Source organism: Podarcis bocagei, assembly GCF_964188305.1.
Source record: "Podarcis bocagei genome assembly, chromosome: 8".
In the NCBI taxonomy this organism is placed as follows: Eukaryota; Metazoa; Chordata; class Lepidosauria; order Squamata; family Lacertidae; genus Podarcis; species Podarcis bocagei.
In genome coordinates this window covers 2257854-2276819 of record NC_138133.1, presented here as the reverse complement: position 1 = coordinate 2276819, position 18966 = coordinate 2257854, and the positions used below count along the sequence as shown (strand labels likewise).

General features: G+C 46.6%; 1 long non-coding RNA gene across 1 annotated transcript; it reads left to right on the top strand.

Moving 5' to 3' along the window:
- Positions 1–3088: 3088 nt before the first annotated feature.
- Positions 3089–7630, top strand: LOC308593573. The gene is made up of 3 exons (XR_014011019.1): positions 3089–3162; positions 4251–4372; positions 7374–7630. It is a non-coding gene; the product is annotated as an uncharacterized lncRNA (long non-coding RNA).
- Positions 7631–18966: the final 11336 nt, after the last annotated feature.

The window sequence follows — 18966 nt, the reverse complement described above, 5'->3', positions numbered from 1 at the left end:
CTGGGATTTTATTTCCTCCTCTCCTTTGACCCCTTTTCTATCCTGCTTCCTTCTGCTTGTTTGCATCTCCTTGTTGTGTACTGATGGGTTTGAGTGGATGGGTGCTGGGTTGCGAGGGGTTGGGGAAATGTTGGTTTACCACCTGCAGCATGTGCTTGGGGGAGGATTATTTATTTTCTCTATTTCATAAAAGTTATACATCAATTGATTGTGAAACAAACAAACAAATCTTGTGGCAGTTTACAAAAATATCATGCATCTCAGTGATTGTGGGGAGAAGTGGGCATGGCCAGAGGTGGAGAGGTCAAAAAAGGAATAAGGATGGGACAGCAGATATACCTGACTCCCATACCTGACTCCCCATGGTACTATTGGGTGATTAGTCACTGTGTCTGAGATATCGAGGAGAATGAGCAGGGCCACAGTTTACCATCTCTCACCTGACAAATGTCATGAAGTTGGGAGGCCAGGGCCATTTCAGTGCCATGACCATGCCTGAAGCCAGACTGGGATGGATAAAAGTAATCAATTTCCTCTAAGCATGCCTGAAGTTGGAATGCCACCATCTTCTCGACTGCCACCTTGTCCCACTGAGTGATATTAACTAAACACTTTTGGGTCCAGGGAGGTCTTCTTCAGTGTAGCCAGTGTGGTGTAGTGGTTAAGAGCAGTAGTCTCATAATCTGGGAAACCGGGTTCGCGTCTCCGCTCCTCCACCTGCAGCTGCTGGGTGACCTTGGGCCAGTCACACTTCTTTGAAGTCTCTCAGCCCCACTCACCTCACAGAGTGTTTGTTGTGGGGGAGGAAGGGAAAGGAGAATGTTAGCCACTTTGAGACTCCTTAAAGGGAGTAAAAGGCGGGATATCAAATCCAAACTCTTCTTCTTCTTCTTCTTCTTCATCATCATCAATCATCGTTATCATCATTTTATTTGAATGCAGCTTTCCATAGTTGAAACTATGCTCAAGGAGGCTTACAACATGACAAGATTTACATAATTACAAACATAACAGAAGAAACAATAAATAAAACACTTCACAAAGTACTCAACCACGTCAATCATAAGATCTAAAACTAAAAATATAACAATAATATCAATAACAGCAACAAGCTCTCTCAGCCTCCCGTAAACAATACTCCAGCCCAAGAATCTCTTCAAGAGGTGCAGCTTTTGTAGCTGGAGTCAGTCAGCACTCCATTCTCCCAGGCTAGATGGGAAAAGGCCAGCAAGGCAGGGTGCAGGTCTTCCAGGGCTCACAGCCAAGATGGTCTCATTTAAAACCAGATAGAAATTAAAAACAATTTAAAAGAGGAGCCCTCTCTGCTGAGCAGCAGCCGCAGTCCTTGTGAAGCCCATCAAGCCCCGCCCCAAGCCAGGTTGAGAGAGGCAGGGGCCGGGCCCTTTGGGCCCTCAGCAGGCAGTCCTCCTGGGCAGCAGCAGCAGCAGCAGCCCTTCAGAGCCTGTCAGGCCCCGCCCCAAGCCAGGTTGAGAGAGGCAGGGGCCGGGCCCTTTGGGCCCTCAGCAGGCAGTCCTCCTGGGCAGCAGCAGCAGCAGCAGCCCTTCAGAGCCTGTCAGGCCCCGCCCCAAGCCAGAGGTAGAGAGGCAGGGGCCGGTGCTGCATCTTCTCTAGCTGCAGCCTAACTCTGCAGGATCACAAAGGCTGCTTTGGTGAATGAAGAGATAACTGGTTGGGAGTTTGGTTTGTGATGGTTTTCAAAGCTCCAGACAGTCTCTTTCTGGCATTCGATTGAGTGATTTTGCTTTAGATGTAGCTGGAAATGATCATTTGGGCTGCTGGTCACATGTGAAGGTGGCAGGGATTATTTCACTGATGAATCCAGCCGGGGCTGCCCCATTGCCTCCTTCAAGCTAGATGGTGCTTTCCCTTCTCCAGTGAGGAGCCCTAACTGACTGCTGCTTATTAAGTATGGAACCAGTTCCAAATGAGCTGAGGGGAATTCATCCTTCATTCCTGCTGAATACTGGAAATAGCTGTAATCTGACAGTAAGCTTTAGGATCTACCTTTGCAAATTTGAAGCTCAGCTCCTGGTGGTAGGGGCATAGTGGAATTTGCAACAGGTCCAGGAAAAGAAGCCATTTAAGTGCCACTCTGGTATAGCGTACTGTAAATTTGCATGCAAATATGCAAGTGCATATTCAATAATCCCAATTTATCAGAGACAGGCACCTCACTTTTGTTCATCAGCAGTGAAATTCAACACCATTTGGAGAACAATCATAAAATACCTATCAAGGCTCATGGATGGGTGAGTGTTGTCTGTAGCCTATCTGTCACCCTCCAGACGTTGTTGGACTCCCACTCCCACCACTCATCACTCTTGGCCTTGCTGGCTGGGGCTGATGGGAACTGTAGTCATCTGGAGACCTCTGTGATGTCTGTCCCCAACATAAACAAAAGACAGGCTTCTCCATTGCAAGGAAGCTGTCATCTATGCACCTTCCATTTTTCTCCAATACAGCGGTACCTCAGGTTACAGACGCTTCAGGTTACAGACTCCGCTAACCCAGAAATAGTACCTCAGGTTAAGAACTTTGCTTCAGGATGAGAACAGAAATCGTGCGGCAGCGACGCAGTGGCAGGGGGAGGCCCCATTAGCTAAAGTGATGCTTCAGGTTAAGAACAGTTTCAGGTTAAGAACGGACCTCCGGAACGAATTAAGTTCTTAACCCAAGGTACCACTGTATACAGGATTAGCCTTCCCCCTTCTCCCTAGCAGGAAGTGAAAAACATGCCCTCTTTTATCACCTTTTAACTCTTCTTCCTTGCATTGAAAATAATAGCTGATCAGAGTGAATGTGTGTGTAGTCTGAGAAGTCACTAGGGAGACAGCTGTCCCTCACCACCTGTCAGTCTTCCCCTCCCTGATCCCAGGGGATAAAATGAAACTTTTTTCTCTGTGATTTTGCCTGTCATTGAACAGCTTAGAGGAGACCCTTACAACTGCAATGTAGATTATTGATCTTATGTGTGCCTTTCAAGGATAAGGTTGTTTAGAACTCTTCTGTTTCATTTTATGCTACTTTTTGTTTCTCCCAGAACTTTTAAATTTTGGATCTTACGAGCTTGCATTACCAGAAAGATCTGTCACACCTGAGTGCCAGACCATTTGTTCATGCAAGAAGCTGGTCCACGGGGAGGTGAGGAGAAAGCAGGCTGAAACTTGCTCAGCAACCACAGTAGCAGAAACACTGGCTAATCAGTTGGGTCAGAGGGGAATGGGTGGAGTCCTCAACAGCTGGAAGGCGAGGGAACCAGGCCTTGCTGCACAGTCTTGCAGGGACTATTCTGCCACACACCCCTGCCCCTCCACTACATGCCAGGTAGCAATGGAACTTGCTTTGATGCAAAACATGTGATCAAATAAGAATCGCCCCTGCCCACCCTGTAGTGGGCTCCCTCTACCCTTCTGCTGTCACAGCAGAAGGTGAGGAAGACGAAGGCTGCAATCCTATTGTTCCACGGGAGTAAGGCCCCATCAGCACCATACATTTAAAGCAGACTCATGGGAACTGTTCCTTGTTAAGGGTGGTGAGAATTGTTAGGAGACTCCCTGCTCCTCCCCCTTCTGAGGGGGAATAGGGGCCTCCCAATAATTATTAGCACCTTTAACAATCTATAGTTCCAACGATTTCTTTTTGAGGGTGGGAGGAAGCCATGATTATTTGAAGGAGTTTGATATTGCTAGAAGAATTAACCGGCACCAACTCTGATGTCCTTTTGGTGACAGGCAAAAACCTTTAAATTTCCTCAGGGTTCTAATTCTTACATTTTTGGAACAATAAGTATAAGGAGAGTCCTGCTGCCTTCATCCCCCAGGTGTGGGCTACCTGAAATCTGGCCAGCTGCTGCTGGAATAGGAAGGGTGCTGGAGTAGATGCTTTCTGGTCTGATCCAGCAGAACTCTTATGATCTTATGAGCCAGACCTGAGGAAAGTTCACTTCCATTAATAATTCTTTCAAAGGTGTGCTTTGTCACCATTCAAACATCGTTGTCATCATCATAATCATCATTTAATTTATTATCCGCCCTTCACTCAAAGGTCCCAGGGCGGGTTACAACGATTTAAAATACAACATTTTAAACAAATTCAACTACCAAGAATGAAATCACATGAAAATACGATGGGTCCGAAACATAAAGAGGTGCATCTGCAGCAGTTGCTGAAAGCTGTATTGTGAAGAGGTGTGTGTCCCTCTGAACTTACTTTGTGGCTTATCACTGTAGATCATGGCATAGGTAAGAAAATCGTCATAACTCTAATACGACAGGAGACCTTCCATTATGAACTCTTGTGACCCTGGTACCCGTCTGATCTCAGGCTGGATTCTGCCCCTCTTCCACTCAAGGTATGATTTGCTGCCTGCTTAAACCGTAATGTTGCCGTCAGAAGCAGTATTTACATTTATTCTGTCATTTAGTATAATAAACCAAGGTTTATTTAGTCCTCTTATGTAAGAAATTCCTGTGGGCATAAGGTTGAGGGTAGACACGTGTTCATAACAGACACATGTTATAACTCCAGCAAAACATCCTAAACCTCTCATTAGTGTCTGTGAAGACATGTGAGTGCTGGTCACGCATGTGAGTTCAAAGACATACTTGTAACAGTTTACCGAGGTTGCTAGACACACCTCTGTGGGGAGGAAGTTCCACAATTTAGGGGCTGCCGCAGAGAATGCCCTCTCCTGTCCCACCCCCACGCTAAGCTTCTGAGAGTGGCAGAACCACCAAGCAAGTCCCCTCTGCCAGTATTAGTACTTAGTGTAGTTCTGCTTATCCTTCTTTGCATCTCCAGTCCAATTCCTTGGACACAAGCTGCTAATTTTCTGTTGTACAACATGACTTTGTTATGGTGCGGCAAAGCAAGGGTCATGCAGTGGAAACAGTAATATAAATGCAAAGCAAAGGAGGCACCCATAGGATTGGCTCTCTGTTGAAAATATCTCTTTGTTCTACTTTACGTCCTCACTGTAATTTTAAAATAAGTGAAACATTCTTAGTTTTATTAAAACCTTTATCCATACTCATTCTTTTTCATTTGCTTTGTCCTTATCGATGAAAGGAGCTCGTCTGTGACAGGCATCCCTGGTATCAAGTTTTCAAATTCTGTATGAGCTCATTCTTTGGAGAAGCAATTTGAAAAAATCAAATTAATTTAGAATGGGCAACTTAAGATGGTGACAAAAAAAGAAAAAGGAAGAAAAAGAAAGTGGTGTGATGTGCCTACTCTCAAGATAATGATAAGACAGAATTGAGTGTGAATATATTATCATCTTTAGCTTATTCAAGTGCTATAATTGTGTGGCCTTCTGTCGAACCCAGCTTCTGTGACATTGAATGGCACGGTCTGCTGCCAGCGGGAGCAAGCACCCAGATACTCAGATCAGTTGGCAAGCTTCATTCAGAAGATTTTGTTGGGAGTGGGGGGTATCATCTGACCTGCTCTGGCCTGCTGGTGTCAGGACAATCCCTTGTTCAGAGAGCTTGGTGTCTCTGCACTGCACTCCTTTTACCAATGGTGAGTTACAGTAAATTCCTACCTGACTCCTGTCAACTTAGGAGCAGTTCAAGACCTGCTGCAGTCTTGACCCTTAATGCAAGCAAGACAATGGATAACAAGCTGCCAAATCCAGGACTAAGAGGAAGAATATCAGAGAGAAGGGCACTGCAGCAATCAAGATGGGATCAAACAAAAGTATGATTTTGAACCAACATCTTAGCAGATGAAATGGAAAGATAAGAGCAAATTTTAGTGAACAGAGATTCATTTAATCTTTCAACTTCCCTTAAAGTTTATAACATGCCTTAATAACTGTTTAGCATATTTATAGCTTTCCTCTGAATTCTCTCCAATTTGGCTATTTCCTTCTTAAATTATGGCAACTTATCCTGGATGCATGATGCAAGCAAAGGTCTAACAAATTCTGTGTCAAGTGTTTATGTTACCTGTCCCCATGTTTAAAATGGTTGTTCTGGAGGTCCGTTCTTAACCTGAAACTGTTCTTAACCTGAGGTGCCACTTTAGCTAATGGGGCCTCCCACTACCTCCGTCGCATGATTTCTGTTCTCATCCTGAAGCAAAGTTCTTAACCTGAGATACTATTTCTAGGTTAGCGGAGTCTGTAACCTAAAGCATCTGTAACCTGAAGTGTCTGTAACCCAAGGTACCATTGTACCTTCATAGGCCTAAATGCTGGAAGGTGAAATCAAGTATAATGCTTGCTGAACAGGTTTGGTAAAATACAGGCTACATGCTTTCTCTTGCTTTCCATAAGTAAAATAATAATAATAATAATAATAATAATAATAATAATAATAATAATAATAATAATAATAATAATAATTTATTTATACCCTGCCCACTCTGGGTGGCTTCTAACAAAGTATTAAAATACAGAAGTCTGTTAAACATTAAAAGCTTCCCTAAAGAGGGCTGTCTTCAGATGTCTTCTAAAAGTCTGGTAGTTGTTGTTCTCTTTGACATCTGGTGGGAGGGTGTTCCACAGGGCAGGTGCCACTACCAAGAAGGCCCTCTGCCTGGTTCCCTGTAACTTGGCTTCTCGCAGCCAGGGAACCGCCAGAAGGCCCTCGGGGCTGGACCTCAGTGTCCGGGCAGAACGATGGGGGTGGAGATGCTCCTTCAGGCCTAACTATATACTTTCCCCCTGAAAAACCAAGGAAGGCACTAAATGATATGCCTGGAGGGCGAAGCAACCCCTAGGTAAAGGTAAAGGTAAAGGTACCCCTGCCCGTTACGGGCCAGTCTTGACAGACTCTGGGGTTTGTGCGCCCATCTCACTCTATAGGCCGTGGGCCAGCGCTGTCCGGAGACACTTCCGGGTCACGTGGCCAGCGTGACAAAGCTGCATCTGGCGAGCCAGCGCAGCACACGGAACACCGTTTACCTTCCCGCTGGTAAGCGGTACCTATTTATCTACTTGCACCCAGGGGTGCTTTCGAACTGCTAGGTTGGCAGGCGCTGGGACCGAGCAGCGGGAGCTCACCCCGCCGCGGGGATTCGAACCGCCGACCTTTCGATCGGCAAGCCCTAGGCGCTGAGGCTTTAGCCCACAGCGCCACCTGCGTCCCGAAGCAACCCCTACCCCATGCCTATAGCTCTGGCCTTGGGTCTCATATCTACATTGTGTTGTGCAATAGAGAGGGTGGGGGGAGTGAATTGGGCACATGCAAATCACCCCTCCTTGTTTGTTTCCTCAGACTCCTTCTTTCCCTCTCTCCAGGAAGAGACTCTCGCTGGGGGCCAGGTGTTACTCCAGATAGTTTCTCTCCAACAGGCTCTGTCATTTGCCAAGGAAGCTCTGTTTACCATTTTGCTTCCTCTTCCAGCATTGTGTCGCATTGATGGAGATGCTGACAGATCTCAAGCTTGCCTCACCAAGCAAGGCACAAGGTTTTCATAAGCCTATTCTTCTTGAAAGACTAAATGTCAGATCCAAGCAGCCAGCCAGTGAAGGATGTTGTAAAGGCACAGAGACTAATGCTGAGCATCCACTGCCAGCCTCAAGAAGAAGGGAGCCTCCTTCTCCCAGCCAGTATTCATACTAGATGGAAGCATTCTGATATTTAAACTATGCTTTCATATTATGGTGACAACATTTTAAAAAATTATCAAAATAATGTAGTGCATAAAATACTGAGATCATTTTTCTAAGTGTTGTAGTGTGGCCTTAGATATGCCCATTTCATGACCACTGTAGCACCGTCACAGAGTGACTTGGAAGCTTAGAGGGTCCCTGACCCACTTTAAGACGCTTGTCTATCAAGAGAGTATTCCAGTTCAGGAATGTGAGATCCTGAGCCAAATCACCCTGATTCACATTGTTATTTGGACTATGCACTTCTTCTTCTTTGGCGATCACTTGTAGCCAAGTAAGATTGTCTTCCATAAACACAGTTTTAAAAATGAGTCCATAAGTGACTGTGGAGGCCAAGTTTGGATCCACACATCCTTCCACAGTGGGGACATTGGTTTCTGGGTGGGAGTTGATCACGGTGTGGATTTGCCAAGCGTGTCTTCCTCTTAGCATGTTTCTCCCTTGCGTCCTGAGTTCGAGTGTCTTCAAAGCCCATGACACCTTTGGTAAAGGCTGTTCTCCAGCTGGAGCGCTCGCAGGCCAGTGTTTCCCAGTTGTCCGTGTTTATACTGCATTTTTTTTTAGATTTGCCTTGAGACAGTCTTTAAACCTCTTTTGCTGACCACCAGCATTACGCTTTCCATTTTTAAGTTCAGAATAGAGTAGTTGTTTTGGAAGAGGATCATCAGGCATCTGCACAACATGACCAGTCCAATGAAGTTGATGTTGAAGAATCATTGCTTCAACACTGGTGATCTTTGCTTCTTCCAGTACACTCATATTAGTTTGCCTGTCTTCCCAAGTGATGTGTACAATTTTTTGGAGACACCGTTGGTGGAATCTTTCGAGGAGTTGGAGATGGTGTTTATAAGTGGTCCATGTTTCACAAGCATATAGTAAGGTTGGTAGTACAATATCTTTGTAAAACAGCTTTTTGGTTTCCCTGCGAATGTCCTGGTCTTCAAACACTCTGCACTTCAATTGGGAGAAAGCTGCACTTGCAGAGCTCAGGCAATACTGGATTTTGGCATCAATGCTGGCTTTGTGGAAAGATAACTGCCTAGGTAGGAGAAGTGATCGACATTTTCCAACATTACACCATTGAGTTGGATTTGTGGCGCCGCAGAGAACTTGTTGTACTCGTTGGTGTAGCACTTTGTTTTTTTGGATGTTGAGTGATAGGCCAAGCTTTTTGTAAGCTTCTACAAAGATATTTAGGATATTTAGGATGGTTTGGAGGTCATCCTCTGAGCGTGTGCACACTACGCTGCCATCAGCATACTGAAGCTCTATGACGGAAGATATGGTAACCCTACTCTTTGCTTTCAGCCTGCTCAGTTTGAAGAGCTTTCCATCTGTTCGATATATGATTTCTACTCTGGTGGGGAGTTTCCCTTCGACAAAGTGTAGGATCATGGCAATGAAAATAATGAATAGATTTGGGGCAATAACACAACCCTGTTTAACACCTGATCCCACTGTGAATGGTTCACTTTGAGAGCCATTGTTATCTGCAATTGTTGCTATCATATTATCATGGAGGAGCTGAATAATGTTTTCAAATTTATCTGGGCAGCCAATTTTTAGAAGGACAGTCCACAGGGCATTACGATTTACAGTGCTGAAAGCCTTAGGTCAATAAACGCCATATACAGGGGTTTGTTTTGCTCTCTGAATTTTGCTTGAAGCTGTCGAGCGGTGAAAATCATGTTTACTGTCCCCCTAGAAGGTCAAAAACCATTTTGGAATTCAGGAAGGGTCACCTTGGATATTGTTAAGAGACAGTTTGCTAAGATCCTCGCAAGAATTTTGCCAGCTGCAGCTAATAGAGAGATGCCTCAATAGTTTCCACAATCAGTTCTGTCACCTTTTTAAAAGAGTTTGATAATTTTGGCATCCCTAAAGTCTGCTGGGGTCTCTTCTCTTTCCCAGATTTTTTCGATGAGCTTGTGAAGTTGTTGTGTAAGTTCAATTCTTCCCACTTTGAAGATTTCAGCAGGTATCCCATCAGGTCCACTGGCTTTGTTGTTTTTCATTTGGTTAATAGCTGTACACAACTCTCCCAGATTTGGAGATACTGCAAGCTATCTTGTTTTTGCGGAATTTGTGAGAGGACCTCAGCAGCTACGGGAGAGTTGCGGTTAATAATAAATAATAATAATAAATTTTATTTATATCCCGCCCTCCCCAGCCGAAGCCGGGCTCAGGGCGGCTAACACACAATCTAAAAATATTTCATTATAAAAATTAATTAAATCAAATCGATGGCAACCAATTAAACAAAATTCTGTGCAGGTTGCCAGAGGAGGGAGTCAGGCTGCGCCCTGACCAAAGGCCTGGCGGAACAACTCTGTCTTGCAGGCCCTGCGGAAAGATGTCAGGTCCCGCAGGGCCCTAGTCTCTTGTGACAGAGCATTCCACCAGATTGGAGCCGCAGCCGAGAAGGCCCTGGCTCTAGTTGAGGCCAGCCTAACCTCTCTGAGGCCTGGGACCTTGAGGATGTTATTATTTGCAGACCGTAGGTTCCTCTGTGGGGCATACCAGGAGAGGCGGTCCCGTAGGTACGAGGGTCCTAGGCCGTATAGGGCTTTAAAGGTTAAAACCAGCACCTTAAACCTGATCCTGTACTCCACCGGGAGCCAGTGCAGCTGGTATAATACCGGATGAATGTGCTCTCGCAGCGAAGACCCCATAAGGAGTCTCGCTGCGGCATTCTGCACCCGCTGGAGTTTCTGGGTCAGTCTCAAGGGCAGCCCCACGTAGAGCGAGTTACAATAATCCAGTCTGGAGGTGACCGTCGCATGGATCACAGTGGCTAGGTCAGGGCGAGAGAGATAAGGGGCCAACTGCTTAGCTTGGCGGAGATGAAAAAATGCCGCCTTTGTTATAGCTGTAATCTGCGCCTCCATAGAGAGGGAGGTATCGAAGATTACACCCAAACTCTTAACGGACGGTGCTGGCACTAATTGCACCCCCGCAAGAGATGGGAGTTGCCCCCTCGATCCCATATCGTCCCGCCCCAGCCAGAGGACCTCTGTCTTCGAAGGATTTAACTTCAACCGGCTCCCACGTAACCATCCAGCCACAGCTTCCAGACATCTGGTCAGTGTGTCTGGGGCCGAGTCAGGATGGCCATCCATCAACAGATAGAGTTGGGTGTCATCAGCATACTGATGGCAACCCAGCCCAAAACTCCGGACAAGCTGGGCGAGGGGGCGCATAAAGATGTTAAAAAGCATTGGGGAGAGAATCGCACCCTGAGGCACTCCACACACCAAGGAGTGGCGCGATGACAATTCCCCCCCAAGCGCCACCCTCTGTCCCCGACCAGAGAGAAACAAGCGCAGCCATTGAAGGACTGTGCCCTGAATCCCCACGTTGGCAAGGCGGTGGTCCAGGAGTTCGTGATCGACCATGTCAAAGGCTGCTGACAGATCTAGAAGAATCAGCAGCCCCGACCCGCCTCGATCCAGCTGCCTGCGGAGATCATCTGTTAGGGCGACCAGAGCCGTCTCGGTCCCATGACCAGCGAGGAAGCCGGACTGGAATGGATCCAGAGCAGATGTTTCATCCAGAAACCTACCAAGCTGTTCAGCAACCGCTCTCTCAGTCACCTTACCCAGGAATGGAAGATTCGAGACCGGGCGGTAATTGGATAGATCTGAGGGATCTAATGGTGTTTTCTTTAAGAGCGGACGCACCACCGCCTCCTTCAGTTCCCCTGGGAATATCCCGTGCCAAGGGACAAATTGATGATATCCCCCAGGAGGGCCCGCACCTCGTCTGGACACGCTCTAATCAGCCATGACGGGCACGGGTCAAGAGGACAGGTGGTGGGCTTTCCAGGTTGGAGGAATCTGTCCACATCGGCTGGAGATATCCGGTCAAAGTGGTCCAATACTGGACCCGAGGACAGTCGAGGGGCCTCCAGTTCCTTTATTGTATCCAAATTGGCAGGGAGGTCATGGCGGAGCAACAGGACCTTCTCTGCAAAAAAGCTCGCAAATGCCTCACAGCTGTGTGTCAGATTGTTATTTAAATTTGGCTGTCCTTCAAGGGACGTTAAAGACCGAATTATACTAAATAATTGCGCCGGGCGAGAGCTAGCGGATGCAATGGAGGCCGAGAAGTAAGACTTCTTAGCGGCCTTCACTGCCATCTCATAGGTTTTCATAAAAACCCTATAAGATGTTCTTGAGGCTCCGTCACGGGCACCCCGCCATACTCGCTCTAGCCGTCTGAGGTCCTGCTTCATTTTTCGAAGCTCCTCGGTAAACCAGGGAGCCCGGTTTCTGCGGAGTCGCAGAGGGCACTTAGGTGCGATCTCATCGATGGCTGCCAGCAGCTGGGTATTCCAGCCCTCAACAAGCTCAGTCAATGAGTTGCCAGGGGGAGCAAGGTCCCGCAAGGCTTGACGGAATCTATCCGGGTCCATCAGCCTCTGCGGGCGAGCCCAAATCGGCTCACCACCTAAGCAGGGTGGGGGTGGAAAGTCAATCCTGGCTTTCAGAACGTAGTGATCAGACCATGGCACCTTCATCGAAGGAGACATGATCACATCTATACCGGCGCCAAAGATCAAATCCAGCGTGTGGCCTGCTTGATGTGTGGGGCCCAAAACAAACTGGGAGAGCCCTAGTGTCGCCATGGAAGACACCAGGTCCAGAGCCTGTGAGGAGGGAGTGGCATCAGCGTGGAAGTTGAAGTCTCCCAATACCAATAGGTTAGGGAACTCCAAGGCCAAGCCGGCCACCGCCTCCAGCAGGCCTGACAGGGTGGCTGCTGGTGCGCTAGGTGGCCGGTACACCAGCCAGACAGCCAAGCTCTCCTCGGAGCCCCACACCAGGCCAACACATTCAATGCCGGGGATCGATGGCGATGGTAGAGCCCTGAAAAGGACAATCTTCCTGGATTAATACTGCCACCCCTCCCCCCCGGCCCACAGTCCGCGACTGGTGGAGGACGGAGAAACCCGGGGGCGCCATCTCTCGTAAGGTAACAGTTACCCCTTCGCGCACCCAGGTCTCCGTCACACAAGCCAGGTCGACCCCCTGCGAGGTAAAGAAATCTCGCAGGGTCATAGGCGCCGACTCCATGGGGCCTGAGGGGGCCCGAGCCCCCTCAAAAATTCGTTTGGGGGGCTCTGCCCCCCCAATAATCTCGGGCGCCCCTCCAGCAGAGCACCACCGCCGCCCCTCCCCCAGCCCAAAATGCACAGGGTCGGGCTGCATGCCTCCTGCCCTCCCTCCCGAGCAAAAGCTCCACCCAATTTCCTTCGGAGCTGATTAATAGGCGCAGCACGCTCTCCCCTATTCGCTCACGAGGAGCAGGGCGGGGGGTCCTCCAGTGCCGCCACGCTCCTCTTTTTTATGGCGCCACTTTATCTGCATATTCATGAGCTTATTTATTATTCATGAGCTTTCGCGGGCTCCCCCAATGTTTTTTATAAGTCGGCGCCCCTGCGCAGGGTAGCGGTTTTGTTGCCTATAGACCTGGCATTGCACAACACCAGTGAAGGAGGTGAGCAATCCTTGCTCACCCTACCCTCGTCTCTCGGAATGGGGCGCAGATTGGAAGGGGTACGAGCATATCCGTATCTCGATCCCCTTCGCCTATAACATCTGCCCCCACCGCCATACCTCCCTCGCCCCTCCACGGTAGCAATCCCAAGCCTCATACTAACCTCCATTTACAAAATAGAAAACAAAACAACCAAAAACAATTATGCCCAAACAAAACCAATCCCCACCCCACTCAATGTCCAACCCCCAAAACAAAACAAGACGGAACAAACAAAAATACATAGATAAAAACCACCATTCACGGTGGTACAACAAAGTAAACAATAAAAACACCTTTAAAACACCTTAATATATATATAAACATCTTTAACATTTGCTGCAGATAATGAAATAATATAATATTATAAAAAACAACAACCCCCATTTAAGGTGCTGCAAATTAAAAGCAATTAAATCATTTAAAACTATTTTGTCCATTGCTGCCGGTAGCTGCTCAGTCCTCTAAACTGTAATGGTAGTGCAGGCCCCGCCCCCTAGGCCAGATGGAGTTGGCAGGAGAGGGAGCGGTCTTCCCAGCACTCACAAAACAGCAACAGCAGCCGTTGGTAATGTTGGTAATGTTCTTTCCAGCACAGTGCAATAGCTTCTTTATCTTTTAGAAGTGTGATACCGTCTGCTGAGCGTAGGGGGCATATGCTATGATTTATTGGCCCATAGATGGTCTTTGTGGCTTTAAAGAAACTCTGTGCATCATGAGTGTCGGCTAAGTGCTTGAGCTTTTTTTATCCACCAGGTGTTCTTTAGTTCTCTGGTTCTTCTTTGAACCTCAGCCGTAGCGTTGGCATAGGTTTTTTTCTTAGTGGCACAGTTTCTATCTCTCTGCCAGATCTGAAAGGCCTTCCTTTTTTGTCAATCAGTATCACTGTCATTCAATCTCACTGTCATTCTCATCAAACCAGTCCTGGGGTTTCTTGGTTTGGTATCCAATACAGTGGTGCCCCGCAAGACGAAATTAATTCGTTCCGCAAGTTTTGTTGTCTAGCGAATTTTTCGTCTTGCGAATCACGAAATCCCATAGGAATGCATTGAAAATCAATTAATGCGTTCCTATGGTCAAAAAAAGTCCAAACAAAGCCAAATTTGGTACAACAACAGTTTATTAACTGCTCTTTAAAGTCACACATACTGTAAAGAGCAGTTCAAAAATTGAAGGGAAAATAAATTAACTTTATAAACAAAACATGTCTTTGTTTTTAGACAAAGGAAACAAAGTCGCAAGACGTTTTCGTCTTGCGAAGCAAGCCCATAGGGAAATTCGTCTTGCGAGGCAAATCGAAAACGGAAAAACCTTTCGTCTAGCGAGTTTTTTGTCTTGCGAGGCATTCGTCTTGCGAGGTACCACTGTAGTTTGTTCACAGGCTGCAGTAATGGATATTTTTAGCTTGGTCCAGTGTTCCTCGATGTTATCAGGGAATTCTGAAAGCAGATAGTCCTTAAGAGTCGTTTGGAAGCAATCCCACTTAATGGGGACTTGAGTGTTCATTTTGCGCCTTGGTTTCCTTCCTTGAAGCCTGTGTTGAGGTATAATCTTGATAGCCATTGTGGAGCATATTAGTCAGTGATCTGTTCAGCAGTCGTCGGCACTGGTCATAGCTCTGGTAAGGAGCACATCATGGCGATCTTTAGCACGGACAATAACATAGTCTAAGAGGTGCCAGTGGTTTGACCGAGGATGCCTCCATGAAGTTTTAAATTTATTTTTCTGTCGAAAGAGTATGTTGGTAACAACAAGGTTGTGCACTGCACATATCGTCAAAAGTAAGATTCTGTTCTGGATGCTGTTACCAATTCCTTCTTTCCCAATAGTCCCAGGCCACAGATCGAAATCTCGCCCAACTCTTGCATTAAAATCACCCAGGATGATAATTTTATCTTCCTTAGGCGTCTCTGATAGGACGATATCCAGCTGAGAGTAAATTTTTTCTTTAATGTCTTCATCGGTATCCAATGTTGGTGTATAAGCGCTTACAATAGTAGCTTGTTGGTTTTGGATGAGCTTTATTTGAAGGGTTGAGAGTCGCTCATTAATTCTAGCAGAGACTTCTGACAGGAGCTCCACAAGATCATTTTTGATAGCGAAGCCTACCCCATGTATTTGATGTTCTTGTTCAGATAGACCTTTTTCTTCCTTCAGTTGTCCCTCGCCTGCTCTTTGAGTCTCTTGAAGCGCTGCAATATCGATGTTAAAACATCACAGCTCTTGCAATTATGGCAGTTCTGCATTCAGGACGCTCACTTTCTGTGCTATCTGACAAAGTCCGTATATTTCATGTTCCAAAGTTCAATTGTCTTTTACGACCGCTGGATGGTGACCTCAAAGGGCGCGGTAATCCAGTCAGGGAAAAGGGAGGCAGACTATGCTTAGGGCACCTTTTCTAGCCCCTCTCCCTTTTCGGGGTGAGCAGAGTGGAACCTAAAAAGGGCTGCTCAGTCATGGATACAGCTGCCGAGCTGCTCAATTGCCTTGTTCCTTGAGCCAGAAAGACTGAATCTGTATCCACCGCCCATGTGCTGGTTCATGACTAGGGGCTTCCAGATTTCACCATCCTGTCCCCGTTACCATTTCTGATCGCCATGGGACTTTTGGGGTTTGGGTTGGGCTTTGGGAATTTGTGCGTGAATTTATTTTATGTGTGTAGATCAGTGCATGCTGACCAACACACAGTCTTCACAGTAAGGCTCTGTTCCAATGGCATGAAGTAGTCACAACAAACCGGTAGATTCTTATCTGCTGCAGCCTTCATCCACCTTCACAGCCATTGTAACATATTGCTTGTTATCATCCGCCTGTTCTGCCATTGAGGACTTCTTGGATCATTCTTTGTCTAGCGCCTTCCCTTTGACCTTATCACCTTGGGTGACCCTGCTGGGAGTACAAGATTTCCGACGGCTTCACTCACAAGGGTCATAGGAACATGCAAGCCCACTCACCACGACAAGGTGATGATCCAGTGAGTTGGCTACGCACAGAGCCCTAGTGAATATGCAAACTCAGCCTTTGACAACTTAAGGTCCCTTTCATGGCTACAGACAATTACTTGGGGGTGGGGGGAGGCTCTCAGACCAAAAGTGTGTACATGCAGTGACAGAGAGGTAAGGAGAGAGAAGTATATATTTTTAGCTTTGTGAAATAGCTGGAACTGGGGCTCCCTGGAGGCCTACATTCTGTTGTCGGAGTGCCCATTTGCCTCCACCTATGCTCTGTGTGCATATTTGTAAATGAAGTAAAAACTATGAAGGTGTGTTATAAAGGATGTGCAGTGTGAAGACAGCAGTAGGATCAGAGGCTTCCAGGACCAAGAGTGTAGCCATCAGCAGCAGATGTGATGGGACAGAGTGATGGGGCTGCCCTTCCAAAACTGGAATAAGTTTAGGTTACCTGCAAAGAAGGGCAAAAGCAACATCAGAGTTGCACAGAGGTACCAGTGGCAAACCTAGACACCCTCCACTTTGTCTGACCCCAGCATCATCTGGCTAAATTGCAATAATAGCTGCATGGCTTGCCCAGCCACACCATGACATCTAAACTTTGGCATGAGGAGATCATGTCATCACTCTTGACCATGGAGGCTCTGGGCAGATTTAGTGCTGCTTGCAGGTCACACCACATTCATTTCAGATTAAATACAGATTTGAGATTATCTGGAATCCAATCAAAAACAAATCCATGGGACCCAGTCCTCCAAGTCTGCCACAGAATCCAGTTTATTCTGAAGTTCAACGCCAATTTTTGTGTATTTGACCATATGCTTGAAAGTTGCTGCTATGTTCATTTAGCATGTCATACAGTGAGACTTGACAGAATTATTTCATCTTTGTACCAATGCCAATGCCACTGTGATTTGACACAGTAAATTTTTATGAGCCCTTTAGAGGGGGATGTTACTGAAATGTTTGAAATGGCCACATTGGATTGTTTAGGTTCTCTCCCCAGGGCAGTAAGCAAGCCGTGTGGCAAGAATTAAACATATGAGATTGCTTTAAACAGTGTTTGGAGCCCTGCCAGACCACAGGCAAGGAGAAGCTGGTAGCTTGTTTTAATCTAATGGTGTTGAAGTGTTTCCTTGCAATTAAACATCTGAACATTAAATAGAAACAGTCATTAGGCCTGCTGATACAAACCCATTAGACCATAGAAAATAAATTATATCAAATGGTTAATGCTTACACCATGTCCCAAGCAGAAAAAGTTATTATCAGCAATTTAAAATCATTGGCACTTAATCCCATTGAAATTAACCACTTCAGACAAATATTCTCGAGGATAGAGCACATGTTACCATCACCACGGGATGCTGCTGAATAACAGAATTCCTGTGGCGAGTTCATCTCCATCCCAGCTGTGGAAAGTTGCCACAACTGTCAGGAAAAGGCCAGAGATGCAGAACCCAGACTAGTGGGCCCTGAGATTTGGAGCAAAGGGCCTGAAATGCAGCAGGTGGGCATTAAGGCTCTGCTGACCAGCCAAGGGAGGAGGTCAGACGTCCAGTAAACTAGGGCTGGAGAATCTGGCTGACCAGACATTGAGACGAGTCCCATAATCTCTGACAGCTGAGTTGCGGGGGGCTGATGGACGTTGGTATTCAGTAACTTCTAGAGGGCCACACATTCATAGAATCATAGAATCATAGAATCATAGAATCATAGAATCATAGAATCATAGAATCATAGAATCATAGAATCATAGAATCATAGAGTTGGAAGAGACCACAAGGGCCATCGAGTCCAACCCCCTGCCAAGCAGGAAACACCATCAGAGCACTCCTGACATATGGTTGTCAAGCCTCTGCTTAAAGACCTCCAAAGTAGGAGACTCCACCACACTCCTTGGCAGCAAATTCCACTGTCGAACAGCTCTTACTGTCAGGAAGTTCTTCCTAATGTTTAGGTGGAATCTTCTTTCTTGTAGTTTGGATCCATTGCTCCGTGTCCGCTTCTCTGGAGCAGCAGAAAACAACCTTTCTCCCTCCTCTATGTGACATCCTTTTATATATTTGAACATGGCTATCATATCACCCCTTAACCTCCTCTTCTCCAGGCTAAACATGCCCAGCTCCCTTAGCCGTTCCTCATAAGGCATCGTTTCCAGGCCTTTGACCATTTTGGTTGCCCTCCTCTGGACACGTTCCAGTTTGTCATTCCCCTGATTTAAACCAATCTTGGCAATCCAGAAAGGTCATATTGCCTGTCAGTCACAGGAATGTTTCCCTTCAGGGTCTGAAGAGGGTTCTGCACCTTGAGCACATCTGTGGGTTCAGGTAGCTCACTATGTTTAGGGGCTAATTACATTTGCTTGGTACATTGCTCTTTGGTTAACATTTTTTCTGGGATTTAAACCCCCCCCTCCCAAAAAAATATTTTGAATAATCAGTAAATGTTTAATCAGTCAATGTTTACTGAAGCTACACCTACGTACTGTAACTGGGAGAAAGTCTCACTGAACTCCATGGGACTCTCTTGTGTGTGAATTTTTAGGAAGTCATTAGTTTTCACCAAGAGTCCTATTAGGGAAACCCAGTTTGCTGAGTGCATGTTCTCGAAGTTAGGCAATAGGGCAGTACAGGATTCCTATTGGTGTGCCGACCTCCCTGCTGCACCAAGAATTCTTTGCTCGAGCTGTTTCAGGTTGTGTCAGGTGTTCTCCTGGAAACACCTAGTCTGGTGGTCCTAGGAAAAATGTGCCCCAGGTGGCAATTTAGGTGTGTTAAGGATTGCAGTTAATGGGTTAATTCTCCATGAGTCAGCAGTGATAACTCACTCCTC